Source organism: Manis pentadactyla, chromosome 9, assembly GCF_030020395.1.
Source record: "Manis pentadactyla isolate mManPen7 chromosome 9, mManPen7.hap1, whole genome shotgun sequence".
NCBI lineage: Eukaryota > Metazoa > Chordata > Mammalia > Pholidota > Manidae > Manis > Manis pentadactyla.
The window spans coordinates 3,691,719-3,707,290 of NC_080027.1; positions in this window are offsets into that span (position 1 = coordinate 3,691,719).

Here is a 15,572-nt window from a genome sequence, read left to right on the forward strand (position 1 = left end):
ACATCTGAGTAAGCCCACAATAATTAGGAGAACAGACCAAAATAACGTGAAAAAAAGTATAATAGTGGAAAGAGACAATACTGGTAAAAGAGGAAAACTTCAAAGAAATCATATTTAGTATCTCCATTGAGCTAAGATGCTGCATTCATCTCATAAGAGCCTATTATTAAAAAGGAAAAAATCAGAAAGAATGGAAAAGAAACAAAAAAATCAAGGAAAGGATTCAGAGGTTAAAGAAATCTCACAGAACGGAGAACAAAAATTTAGAGAAGGTGACAATACAAAAAAAAAGGTAAGAACACTAGAAAATCAATGTTAAAAAGTTTTATACCAAAATTAATATGCAGTCAAAAAAAGGGAAAAAGGAGAAAATCTTCAAAGGAAATACTATAAGAACATATTAAATAACTCAGAAACATAATTATTAGGTTGTAAGGACCCACTGAGCACTCAACTCAATGAAGGAAAAATAGTTTACATTGTGGTTAATTCAACAACAATTTCTAGGATAAACATGAGTAAGAGACCTAAAAAACTAGCACAGAAGAAAATGACAAAAACATGCAAAAGATCAAGGAAAACGACCTCAGACTTCTCCACTGCAGCACTGGAGAGCAGATGATAATAAATCTGGGTGGCCAGAAAGATTTCCCACCTAGGGTTCTGAACCCAGCAGAACTACCAGGCAGCCTGAGACCACTTTCATGCCTGCAAAGTCTGAGGAAGATGTCGAAAAAGGCTGGATTTTGTTTGAAGCCTCCTAGCTGTATTTGATAGCCTCACTCTATCACAATACCCTAACCCTAACACTAACCCATTCCCGTACCCTAACCCGTTCCTGTACCCTATCCATAGTTCTAACCCCTTCTCTTCCTATTGTCTTATTTCAAACAAAACCCCTACGACAAACCCTATTCTTCACTGTGTTCCAATCCTCCATTTATTAAATATTAGGCAGTATTATTTTAATCCTAAATATCTAAATTATTAAATCCCAACGCTCTGAACCCTTAAATTCCAAATGTAAGCTTCTAAATTAACTAAGCGAAGTTACAAGAAAAAAGGACATTACACAAACATGTTTTCCTTGTATACATTATCGATGAATAATCAAAAAAGGAATTTTTAAATTCTCTACTAAATAATGTCAACATTAATAATATACATGGGAACAGACTTAATTTAAGTGCAAGTATTATGCATTTAAAATTATAAAACATTGATAATAGGAAAAATAAAGAAAAGCAAAATAAATGTAAGGTCCTGCTGTGGTGATGGCAGACTTAATATCTCTAAGATGGCAATGGCACAAATGCACCCTACAGACTCAATGTGGTTCCTATGAAAATTCCCAAAGCTTTTTGGGAAGAATTGCTCCTGCTGATCCTGTCACATATTAAATTGCAAGGGACCACAATGAGCCCTTGAGCAGAATCTTGAAAAAGAAAATCAAAGCTGGAGGCACAGGCTTCCCAAAGTCTAATCTTAGTACAAAGTGAGCAGTAAATGAAACACTGTGACACTGTCATAAAGATACACAGTTGACCCTTGGACAGTAGGCATGTGAACTCCACAGGTCAACTTAAACTGATTTTCCCCCACAAGTATACTGGGAAAATGTTAAGTCAACAATTTGAAACGTTACCTTTTCTCTAGCTTACTTTACTGTAAGAATACAGCACATAATAGGTATAATGTACAAAATATTGTTAATTGAGTGTTTATATTATTGGTAAGGCTTCCAGTCAAAATAGACAATCAGTTTTAGGATAACAAAGGTTTGGCAGAGTCACATGTTTTAAGTAGATTGTGATTCTGTGGGGGAGTCAGCACCACTAGCCCCCATTTTTTTCAAGGGACGACTGTATATAAAGATCAACGTACCTGAATGGAAATATCCATTTGATTTCTGACAAGGGTGGACAACATTAACTTATGGAGAGAAAGTGTCTTTCCAGTAAATGGTGCTTGGCAACCTCCTGTCCACATGCAGAAGAATGAAAATGAATCCTAACTTATATCACATACAAAAATTAACTCAAAATACATAACGGCTTACATATAATAGGTAAAACATGGGGATAAGTCTTCATGACCTTGGATTTAGCTATGGTTTCTCAGATCTGAAACCAAAGTACAAGCAACAAGAGAAAGAATAAATTAATTTCCTCCCAATTAAAATCTTTTCTGCATCAAAAGATTCCAACCAAGATGTGAAAAGTCACGGAATAGAAGAAAATATCTGCACACTGTACATCTGACAAGAGCCTGTTATCCAGAATACACCATGAACTTGTACAGTGCAACAAGGCAACATCCCAACTTTTTAAATGGATGAGAGACTCCAAGACATACAAATGCTCCAACAAGCACATGGAAAGTTGTCCCATAGAATTCCCTGCACACACATGGGAATGGCTATATTCAGGAAAACTGAAAATCACACATTGCCAAGGATGCAGAAGAACTGGAGCCCCTAACCTTTGCTTGTGGAAACGTAAAACGTGCAGCCTGTGTACAACAACTTGGTGTTTCCTCATAAAGATAAAATACAATTACTTAATTGTGGTTCTACATCCACTCCTAGATAATACAGCAAAGAAATGACTATGATGTTCAAACAGAAACTGGCCCACGAGTTCTTGGCAGCATTGATCACCACAGCAAAAAGTCAGAAACAACTCAAATGCCCATCAAGGGGTGAATGGATGGATAAAAACGCGTTGATCCATAAACTGCATTTTTCTGCCATATACAGAAAGAAAGGAAAATGGTCCACAGCCTCCTGGAAAACGGTGTGGAGCGTGGGGAAGGTGTCCCCAGAAACTTGAAGATACAGTTAATATATGAGCAGCAATTCCATTTCAGGGCATCTGCCCAAACCACAGGGAATCTGCCAAAAGCAGGGACTTAGATATTTGGACACCTACGCTCACATCTGCACGACTCACAATGGTTAAAAGGTGGAGAAGACCCACGTGTCCACAGACAAATGGATGAACAAAGTGTCGTCTCCACACAGTGGAGTGAATAAGGGCATCCTGGCACCTGCTGCATGGATGGATCCTAAAGCCAATTTTCTCAGTGAAATGCGCCAGTCACAGAAGGATGAATACTATGTGATCCCACTTACGTGAGATCTGGTGGAGCCCATCTGAGCTAATGTCCCTGGAAGAGTTCCAGAAAAAGGAAATGTGATCAGAATAGAAAGACATTTGCACACAGCTGGGGTAGATGGAAACAGCTGTGCTGGGTCTGTGCACTGGATTATCATGTGGAGACCATAATCCCTCATTTAGGGTCAGGTGGTGGCTCCCTATAAACTTGTCACTATTTAGGGTAGAGGCCAAGAGAATTTTGTGTGAAGTGGCAGGTGTGGCAAAGTGGGACCATGGGACATTTAGTGTAAAGAGTGTTTGTACTGACACTGCAAGTTTTCTGTGTGCTTGAAATTGCTGGAAAGTAAATTACTTTACAGAACAACCATGTCAGTCCTGCACCAGAAAAGCAGAGCAGACATCACACCCTGTCACAGAGGCCAAGCCCTCCCCATTCAGTTCACCCGAAGTCGACCACTACTTAGCCTGCGGGAGTCACTACAAGGAACGTGGTAAAATTCCCTTGCAGACACTGGGCTTGGGTGTTGGGACGACCTGGAGTGGAACACTGGGATTTTTAAATTCCAATTTCCACACTGCTCCACCAAAAACCTGTTACAGCTAAAAATAAATTCAATAATCTTGCAGGATACAAAATCAACATACATAAGTTGTTTGCTTCTGTTCACCAATAACCAACCGTCAGGAAGAGACATTAAGAAAACAATGCCCTTTACAACTGCATCATAAAGAATAAAGTACCTAAGGAGAAGCCTAACCAATGAGGCGGGAGGCTTGTAGCTTGAGGCCTGAACACTGTGGACACTGCAGTCCAGGATGGGGAGTGGGTGGGTTAGGTTATTACAAGTCTTGTCCACCAACAGGAACCTTCAGACTCCGTGGGATCCACCCATCGAAATTCCACCACACTTCACAAAGAAGCAAACACCAAACAGGCTGGATAGAACCACACAGGACCCCCATCCCCACAGCCGTCATGAGAAAGCAGAGCCCAGGCATCGTGCCCTAACCTCCCACTACACTGTGGACCTGTAGCAATGGAGACCCCATGTTTCGCCCAAGCAGAAGCGGGAGTCTAAACAGAACACCAAGTGCCCTTCATCCCCCAACATGCTCGGCATGATGAACCGGCTCACGAGGCACTGGTCGCAGGCAGTGGGTGTTGGCCACCCTCAGGGAGCCAGGCTGGGTCAGCGCAATGCTGTGCCCAGGGGGGCCTCCCAGGTTGACCCCACTTCGGGGACCCTTCGAAAGAAACCACCCTGTGTGCTGGGCTCTCAGTAAAGGCTGAAGCACAGGTAAGCGAGCCCCTTAAGCAGCCAACTCCCCTCCACCCCCATTACCATTTCAGAGCCTTGTTAGGAAGGATGCCTGCAGAATGGAAGGTGTCCCGCAGGTGTGCATAATCCACCCACTGCAAGGGGCCCGAGGCACGCAGCGTGGAGACACAGGCTGCCGGGGAAGTGCTGGACACCACATACCCGCCCCAGCCCGGTCTCAGCCTGGGCCCGAACTCTCCCTGAGTGCCGTCCGCCACACCCTGAACTCAGCTGCACCCGTCGTGGCCCAGACCCCGCAAATACTAAGTTAACCATCGCAGGCCTTCCTCTCCCGGCCCCTGAAGAGTATTGCTCAGTACGAGATGCACGGAAAGCTTCTCCTTACCTTTCCGTACTGCAGCTCCTCAGGAAACCGAAGTGCCCCTGTGGACGCGGCCCGTGGTGGCACGGAACTGCAGGGGATCCGGAGCAATACCGGCACCAGTCAGAGCTGGGAGAAAAGGCCTGCGTCCTGACCGCGCATGAGCCCTGCTGGTCCACAAAGAGGGCAGAGGCGCCGCTTCCGGTTCACGGTGAGCATTGCAGGATGCGTGCTTACAGTTCAGGGAAGGTGGTGCCCCCTTGTGGCTAAACTGATGAACCACAAATCTTTGGAAATTCAAGCCGCAATGGGCACAAATTTCTTGTGTTTTCTCCACTTTGATTGAGAGTGAAATGAATGAAATGAAGTAGGCAAAGGCTTTACAAGTTACACAAAAATTAACTCAAAATTCCCTATAGGCATGTTCCTTAGAAAACTAAAAATAGAAATACCATTTGACCCGGTAATTCCACTCTTTGGAATTTACCCAAAGAATATAGTTTCTCAGATTCCAAAAGACATATGCACCACTATATTTGTTGCAGCACTTTTTCCAAGAGCCAAGATATGGAAGCAACCTAAGTGTCCATCAGGAGATCAATGAATAAAGAAGGTGTGGTACATAAACACAATGGAATACTTCTTAGTCATAAGAAAAAACATATCCTACCATAGGCAACAACATAGTTGGAGCTGGAGCTGGAAGATATTATGCTCAGTGAAATAAGCAATGTGGAGAAAGACAAATGCCAAATGATTTCCCTCATTTCTGGAAAATAAAGGCAAAGTAAAAATGAAGGACCAAAACAGCAGTGGACTCACAGACTCCAAGAAGGGACTAGCAGTTACCAAAGGGGAGGGGTGTGGGAGGGCAGGTGAGAATGGAGGGAGAAGGGGATTGAGGGGTATTATGATTGGCACACATGGTGTGGGGGACCACAGAGAAGACAGTGTAGAACAGAGAAGACAAGAAGTGACTCTGCGGCATCTTACTACACTGATGGACAGTGACTGCAATGAGGCATGGAGGGGACTTGATAATATGGGTGGAAGTAGTGACCGAAGTGTTGTTTCATGTGAAACCTTCATAAGAGTGTATGTCAATAATACTTTAATTTTAAAAAATTTTTAGTGGTTCACACATAAAAAAATTTTCATAGTCAAATTTTAGATGCAAAATTATAAAATTTGTAGGTAAAGCAAGAAAATCTACAAACCTTGCTGAACCCAACACCAAAGGCCTATCCACAAAAGAAAAATAATCACATGTGCTTTATAGAGTTATAATTTCTACTCTAAAAGACCTTGCTCAGAGAACCCAAACACAAGACAAAAACTAAAAGAAAATATTTGCAAAATACATTTTTGATAAAGGATTTGTACTCAAGATATACAAAGATACATAAAACAAAAATGAGCCATTAAAAATATTTTACAATTAAAAAAGGTCTCACCATGACATTCAAGAATTACATCACCAGTATTTATACAACTGCTTTGATAAACTATGTCCCAACAAAAGCCACCATGCAGTTTTACATAATAGCTCTATTCATAAAGGCTAAAAACTTAAAGAAATCAGGATGTGTTTCAGCAGATGAATGCTTTGGCAAATTGGGGTACATCCATTACATTTCACTACAATTTGTACAGTGAAATGTACAGTTATTTGCCCAGTGAAGCGGGTGCCTTGATCACTGGTGCTCACAGGTGTACCGCAAATGAGAAATGGTTTCTTACAGCTTCTTTGTAATTATGAAGGCTTTGGCCTTGGGCCAGGAGAAGGCTTCATTCTTCCCTGTGGGGTTGGAACACATCGCCCTCCCAGTACACGACATGGATGTGTTTGCCAACCTGGAAGCTCCCGAAAATCTGTATTTTGAGACACTTGAATGATGTATTATTAACTCCATTTTTATCTCTTCCCCTTTCTCTGGAGAATGGAGGGTTGAGGCTGATAATTCCAAGTTTCTAATCATGGCATGGCTTTATGCCTGTCAGACACCTGAGCAGAACCCACCCAGAACCACTTACTTAGTATTAAAGAATCTCTTACCCAGGAATTTCCCAGGGATTTAGGAGCCCAGGATCAGGAATGAGGCAAAGACCAGAATATGTTTTCTGTTGTATTTCTGTGTTCACAGTGGCACATCCAAGGAAGAGGGTCAGGAAGTTCTGCTTCTGCTATCCTAGGATAAGGAGGATTTACAACAAAAACTGTTTACTTCTTTAAAATGTTATAATGTTTTACCCCAACGTGTATGGATTAGATTCCAACTAAAAGGCTAATATGGCTGTAGTGACAAGTATTAGCTTCCACAGCTGTTTGAGGGTCTGACCGAGGCAGTTTCTATGACTGTCCATTCGCAGGTCTGGGTGGGGAGTGTAGGCCCCTCCCATGTAGTAGGAGAAAGAACCCTGGGCTCAGAGAAAAAGTCTATCTTACCAAAGAACTGGGACTTTGGTCTAAAGTTGCCATAAAAACACAAGTTAAATTTGAATTTCAGAGAACAAATAATTTTTTGGACATACTTATATTAACATAATTCTTGATATCATCTGAACTATATCCTGTGTTTTTACCCCAAGACTGGCAGCCCTATCTTAGGCCAGTCATCTAAATGCTTGGAGCTTCAATTTACTCATCTGAGAGATAGAATAATGCCCACTGTAGAGTGCTGTGCTTAGTATCAACTGGGAACACTGCAAGGGCTGGGGGAGTTGTTCTTGACCCTCTTAGGGTTGCTGGGTCTGAAAATGAAACTGAAAAAGATTAACTAGAGAAAAGCACACCCATTTATTAATAGGTTTTATGTGATATGGGAGACTTCACAAGGAAGTGAAGACCCAGAGAAGCAGTTGGCCCTGAGCAATTTGTGCTGGGTTTGATAAGGAGTGGACATTTGTGGAGAAATATGACAGGTTCAGGAGTATGAGATAGTGTTGTAAATAGGGGGAACTTATCAAGGCCTGCTCATTAAGATTCCTCTTTCTGTCCCTTTGTCTTCAAAGAAAAGGATTTTCCTTTCCTCTTCGTATAGGGAGGGTACCTCTCACATAAGACTTAAGACAATTAGAAACACTTGATTTTTCTAGCTTACCTTACAGTTATAATACAGCACAAAACATGTGTAATGTACAAAGTGTGTGTTAACTGTTTATATTATTGGTAAGTCTTCCAGTAAAAATAAGCAATGATTAGGATAATACTTAAGTTTGGGGGGAGTGAGATGTTTTATGTGTATTCTGATTCTGTGGGATGTCAGCTACACAACCCCCCATTTTGTTCAAGGTTCAACTGTATGCACAGATCAACAGAACTGAGTAGAAAGCCCAGAAGTGACCCAAACCATATACAGTCACTTGCTTTCTGACATGGGTGGACAAAATTTAATTAGGGAAAGAATTGTCTTCCTTGCAAACGGTGCTGGGCAAATAGCTGTCCATATGCAGATGAATGAAACTGAACCCTTAACACATATCACATACAAAAATTAACTCAGAACAGACAAAGGGTTACATAATATGTAAAAAACAACAGAGTCTAGAAGAAAACATGAGGATAAACGTTCATGACCTTGGATTTAGCCATGATTTCTCAGATCTGACACCAAAGGACAAGCTACAGAAGAGAGCATAAAATTAAAAACATTTCTGCGTTAAAAGTCACCAACCAGAAAGTGAAAAACAGTCACAGAATGAAAGGAAATATCTCCACGTTGTACATCTAAAAAGAGCCTGTAACCCAGGAAACACCACAAACTAGTACAAGGCAACAAGACAAGACAAATGTTTAAAGTGGATTAAGATTCCAGGTAAGACAAACAAATGTTCAACAAGCACATGAAGAGGTCTCACACAGCATTAGTTGCTATGGAAATGCAAATTAGACCACAGAGACCCCCACCCAATGCAAGCACATGGCATTGGCCATACTCAGGAAAATTCAAAATCACATGTTACCAAGGATGCATAGGAATTAGAGCCCCTAACATTGGCTTGTGGAAATATAAAACATGCAGCTTGTATACAACAGCTTGGCATTTCCTCATAATATATAATACAGTTACCTAATTGTGGGTAAAGAACCGATCCTAGATAAATACCACAAAGAAATGAAAATGCTGTTCAAACAGAAACTGGCCCAAGAATTCTTAGCAGCACTGCTCACCACAGTAAAAAGGTAGACACAACTCAAATGCCCATCAAGGGATGAACAGATGAACAAAACAGGGTTGATCCATAAACTACATTATTCTGCCAAATATAGAAATAAAGAAAAATGGTCCAAAGCTGATTTGAAAACACTGTGTGTGAACAGTGTCCCCCAAAACTCGAGCATAGTTAACATATAATTAGCAATTCCATTTCAGGGCATTTGCGCAAATGACAGGAAAGCAGGGACGTAGATATTGCACACCTCTGTTTACAGCTGCATGAGTCACAACAGCCAAAATGTGGAGACGACCCGGGTGTCCACAGACAGATGAAAGCAATGTGGTGTCTACACAGTGGGGTAAACAAGGAGTCCTAGAACCTGCTGCACAGATGGACCCACAAAGCCATTATGCTCATGGAAATGCGCCCCTCCAAGAAGGACAAATATTATGTGATCCTGCTTATTCAAGGTCCCAGAGAAACCAACTGAGGTAAAGTCTCGGGAACAGTTCCAGAAAAAGGAAACTGCATCAGGATAGTAAGACATGTGCACAAAGCTGGAGCGGATGGTGACAGCTGTGGTGGTTCTGTGCATTGGATTATCATGTGGAGACCCTAATACTTCCCACATTTGCAGTCAGATGTTGTTTCCCTGGAAGCGTGTCAATGTTTGGGGTAGACACCACAGAAATTTTGTGTGAAGTGGAAACTGTGGCAAAGTGAGATGCTAGGAAATTCAGTATAAAGTGAATCTGTACTGACACTACAAGTTTTCTGTAGGTTTTAAATTGCTGGAAAGTAAATTAGTTTGCAAAATAACCATAAGAAAAGCACAGCAGACATAACACCCTGTCAAGAGAGGCCAAGCCCTTCCACCCAGTTCAAACAAATGGCACCTTGCAGGGGTCCAGGGCTCATTAGAAGGCCTGTGGGAGGTTTCCCTGCAGCCACTTGACCTTGGATGTTGGGAAGACCTGGGGTACAAAAAGTGGAATTTTGGAATTCCAATTTCACGCCCTAATTAACCAAAGACCTGTTAGAACTAAAAATGAATTCAGTAAACTTGTAAGATACCAAACCAACTTATAAAAGTCGTTTGCTTGTATTCACTAATAACGAACCATCAGAGATTAAGAAAATAATGCCCATTACAAGTACATCATAAAGAAGAAAGTGTTGTGTAAGAATAACACAATTCCTACCATTTGCAACAATTTGGATGGAGCTAGAAGGTATTATGCTCAGTGAAATAAGCCAGACGGAAAAAGTCAAGTACCAAATGATTTCACTCATAAGTTCAATGTAAGAATAAAGAAAAAAAAACGGAAGAAACAAACCAGCAGCAGATTCACAGAACACAAGAATGGACTAACAGTTACCAAAGAGAAAGGCCCTGGGGAGGGAGGGTGGGAAAGGAGGGTAAGCGGGGAAAGGCATTATGATTAGCACACATAATGTGCCAGGAGAGGTATGGGGAGGGATGTCCAACACAGAGAAGACTAGTGATTCTACAGCATCTTACTACACTGATGGTCAGTGACTGTAATGGGGTGTGTGCTGAGGATTTGATGTTGGGAGGAAACTAGTAACCATAATGTTGCTCATGTCATTGTAGATTAATGATACCAAAGAAATAAATAAATAAGACTAAAGTGCTGTGGAAAAAACTGTAGTATTTCCAAAGTATCTCACCTAGCCTTCGTGCATCTCCACATCAGTAGGTGCTTCTAAGAAGTGGAGAGAATTAGTCCATCTCTCTATCAACAGGTAATTACGAGGGCGAGAGAGGGCATATTTGGACTGGAGAAGTTCTGTGGGGCCCCTTCTTCTGAAGCCTGGTTGTGACAGACACGGGCAAGCTGAAGTGGATGACTAGTAGTAAGTAACAAACGGGTTTCTCCCACTTTATTTCTCCCTTTGACTGATTTCGGCTCAAATGTATTTAGTTCAGGAATTTTCTCCAGAAGTTACAGGTACCAAAGAACAAACTTAACCGAGGAGGTGGGAGACCTGAAAATTGTGGACCCTGCAGACGTGGACGGGAAGAGTTAGGTTGTTACAAGTCCCTCCACACACAGCAATGTGCACAACCCCTGCGACCCTCACCAAAATTCCATCGCACTTCTCACAGAAATCAAGCAAACACCCTGCAGGCTTGGTTGAACTGCACGGGACCCCAAACACACAGCCATCCTGGGAAAGTGGAGCAGGAGCATGGCGCCCTTTCATCCCATTACAATGCAGTGCTGCAGCAAATGAGACCCCGTGTAGCACCCAAGAAGAAGCGGGTGTGGTAACAGAACACGGGGCACCCACTGATTCACCAATCCGGCTCTTCCCTTGGAGGTAGCACACGAGGCCCGGGCACAGGCCACGGATTGGGGGCAGCCCTTGGGAAGCCGGGATGTGTCAGTGCCATGCTGAGCCTGGGGGGAGCCTCCCAGGCCGACCCCACACAGGGGACTCTTCTCAGGAACCCACCCTATGTGCTCGGCACACCGCAAGACCTGAAACCCAGGTAAGCAGGTCATTCAGCAACCAAGTCCCCACTGCTCCATTACCGTCTCAGAGCCTTGTCAGGAAGGACGCCTGGAGCTTGGAGGGCCTACCGCAGGTGCGGCCAATCCACCAACCGCACGGGCTCCCGGGGACGCGCTGGGCAAGGCTCACTCGCCCCGGCACGGACTCAGCTGTGTCCCGGACTCTCCCGCCCCCTCAACTCCACCCGTCGCGTCAGCCGCTCCCCCAAGATCAACTGAGACCCCTTTCCCTTCCGCAGGCTTTCCTCCCCAGGACCGTAAAGGGGAGTGCTCTGCAGGCGACGCACGGGGAGACTCTCCTCACCTTTCCGTCCCGTGGCTCCTCAGAAAACCGAGCTTTCACGGCGGCCGCACACGGCAGTGTCCTGGACGGTGCCGCACGGGAGCCTTAGGAATCCCGGCTGCCGCCAGAGCCAGAAGGATGTCCTGGGGCCTGACCGCGCATGCGCCACGCAGGTCCACAGACAGGGCAAAGCTGTCGCCTGAGGGCCACAGTGGGCGGAGTACACCCACTTATTTCTAAGATTTATGTGATAGGGGACGAGGGCTCACAGCTCGAGGAAGGATAGAGAGATAGAAGGATATATAGAAATATAGATATGCAGACAGACAGAGCGAAAGATAGATACAGATACATATCGATTGACACAAAGCTGTTACTCATAACCAAGCGATGAACGGTGAAATCACATAGCTAAACCACAAACAAAAAGGATGAATGAAATCCAGTTCACAAAGTGCAGAAAGCAGCCATAAGAAGAAAACAAATCCTACCATTTGCAATGACATGAATGGAGCTAGACGGTAGTATGTTCAGAGAAATAGGTCAGGCGGAGAAAGAAAAGTACCAAATGATTTCACTCATTTGTGGAGTATAACAACAAAGAAAAACTGAAGGAAAAAAACAGCAGCAGACTCACAGAACCCGAGAGTTGAGTAAAAGATGCCAAAGGGAAAAGGACTTGGCAGGGTGGTTCTGAAGGGAGGGATAAGTGCGGGGAGAAAGAATGGGGGCATTAGGATTAGGATGTATATTGCGTGGGTTCGGAGGGGGCATGGGGAGTGCTGCACAACACAGAGAAGACTAGTAGAGATTATACTGCATCTTACTACTCACTGATTGACAGCGACTGTAACGGAGTCTGTGAAGGGGTACATGGTGAAGGGGTCTATAGCACCCAACTATGCTGATGGACAGCGACTCTAAGAGGTTTTTGGGGGTGGTCTTGGTGAAGAGGGAGCAGAGTAAACATAATGTTCTTCACGTGAATGTAGATTAATGATAACAAAAAAAATTTTTCATGTGCAATAACGGCACAGGAATGAATCATCAGAATAAAAGGTCAGGCTCTGAGTGCTGCAAACAAAAGACACAGGGTTAAAAGAACAGTTGAAAACTCAAGAAACCTACGTGCTTCCGAACAAGAGACTCACTTGAGATCCAAGGACACAGACAAACTACAAGCTGAAGGTGTGGCGACAAGTACCCTTCATGAGTGAAACTGAGAAACAAACAATGAGACTAATGGATTCTGTTTGAGTCCCCAGAGACAGTCAGCAGAAAATAGACCTAACTGGTCACCGTGAATTCTTTTGTTTGTTGTCAGCAAGGGGCCCAGCCATAGATTTAGTGGTGCAGCAACGTCCTTCTCATTTTCTCTCACCTCAACAACTGAGTTGCTGTAATAATAAACATCTGGGCCTATGAAATCGGTGGATTTATGATCTTCACGAATGTGAAGTAGTAATCACCTAAAGAGGGAAGTTTGGACACTCAAATAAACATGTCACTCCACAATACACTCTTAGCTCCCAACTGCTACTGTCTAGAAATTGTTGTTCCTTTTTATTTGACCCTCCATCCTATCCGCAGTGATCATGCAGATGTACTTCAAACATGGTGGTGAGCAAAAAAACAAGATGACTTTTCTGTCGACAACAGGCACAGAGGAAGTATACTTGTGGTATTCAGGGAGCACTTAGACAATGAATGTGGCTAAATACAGACAGCAAGTGAGAAGGAGATGAAAGAGGACAGAGGATAGAGACATGGGTTCAAGTACCTGCACAGCCATTTAATGGTTATGTAGGTATACTCAGAAGACACAACCTGCAAGTGTCTCAGTGAACCCAGTGCTCTCCCTACAGCCTAGTTACCTTGCAGGATTTTTGGAAGCAAAATGCAGGAAAGTGACATAGGCTATGTGGTTAACTGATCTGCACACAAGGACAGATGAGCAGACAAAAAGATGATTGATTGATAGATTGATTGATAGATAGACAGATAGATAGATATAGGTTCATATCGATTAACACAAAGCTACTGCTCATAGCAATGGGAGCAACGGTTGGAGCACATAGCGAAACTACAAACGAAAAAGAAGAATGAAATACAGTTTAAAAAGTGCAGTAAGCAGCCATAAGAAGAAAACAAATCCTATCATTGGCAATAACGTGGATGGAGCTAGAGGGTATTATGCTCAGTCAAATAGGCCATTCGGAGAAATACATGTACCAAATGATTTAACTCATGTGTGGAGTACGATAACAAAGAAAAACTGAAGGAAGAAACAGCAGCAGACACACAGTACCCGAGAGTGGTCTAAAAGTTACCAAAGAGAAAGTGACTGGGTAGGGTTTGAGGGAATGGAGTAATAAGGGAGGGGAAAAAGAATGGGGGCATTAGGATTAGCATGAATACTGTGTAGGGTATAGGGTCATGGGGAGGGCTATACAACACAGAGAAGACAAGTAGTGATTCTAGAGCATCTTACGACACGCTGACGGACAGCGACTGAAACTGGGATTTGGCGAGGACTTGGTGAAGGGGTTAGACTAGTTAACATATTGTTCTGCATGTGATTGTATATTAATGAGAACAAAAAAATTTTAAAGTGCTGTAAGAGCATAACTCTCAAATATCAGAATAAAAGTACAGGTTTTGACTGCTCCAATCAAAAGACACAGGGTTAGAAGTACTGATGAAAACTCAAGATCACCTATGTGCTCCCTTACTTTAGACTCACTGGACATCCAAGGACACAGACAAACTACAAGCTGAAGCGGCGCGGAGAGTTACCCTATACAAGTGAATCTGAGAAACAGAGAAACAAATAGATTCTGTTTGAGTCCCCAGAGACAGTCACTAGAAAATAGTCCTATCTAGCAACCGTGAAATCTTTTTGTTTGGTTTCAGCAGTGCCCAGGTATAGATTTAGTAGTACTGCAATGTCCTTCTCATTTTTTCTCACATCAACAGATGAATTGCTGTAATAATATTTGTCTTGGCTTTTGAAATCACTGTGTTTTATGATGTTCATGACGGTAAAGAAGTAAAAACCACATAAAGAGGGAAGTTTGGGCACTCAACCAAACACGTCTTTCCACAACAAAAAATTTGTTACCAAATGCTCCTGTCTTGAAATAGGTGTTCCTTTTTATTTGTCCCTCCTCCTATCTATGGTGAACACGCCAATGTCCCTCAAACATGGTGGTGAGTAATGCACCAAATATACTTTTCTGTCTACAACAGGCAGAGAGGAAGTACACTTGGGGTCTTCAGAGAGCACTTAGTCAATGAATGTGGCTAAATACAGTTAGCAAACGAGATGGAGCTATAAGAGGACAGAGGACAGAGATACGGGTTCAAGTCCCTGCACCACCATTTACTGGTTTTGTATGAACACGCGGCTGACTCGATCTGCAACTGTTTCAGTGAGCCCAGTGCTCTCCCTGCGGCCTAGTGACCTTGCAATGTTTTTGGAAGCATAATGTAGGGAAGTGACATAGGTGATGTTTTAAATGTTCTGTACATAAGGATAGATGGGCAGACAGGAAGATGATTGATTCATAGATAAACAGATAGATAGATGACAGATGAGAGATAGATCGATGATAAACATGATAGATGATAGGAAGCTAGATATATGGATAGATATATAGAGAGAAGGACAGAGAGATAGAAGGATATATAGAAAGATAGATATACAGACAGACAGAGCAATAAATAGATACAGATACACATCGATTGACACAAAGCTGTTGCTCATAACCAGGAGATGAATGGTGAAATCACATAGCTAAACTACAAACAAAAAGGAAGAATGAAATCCAG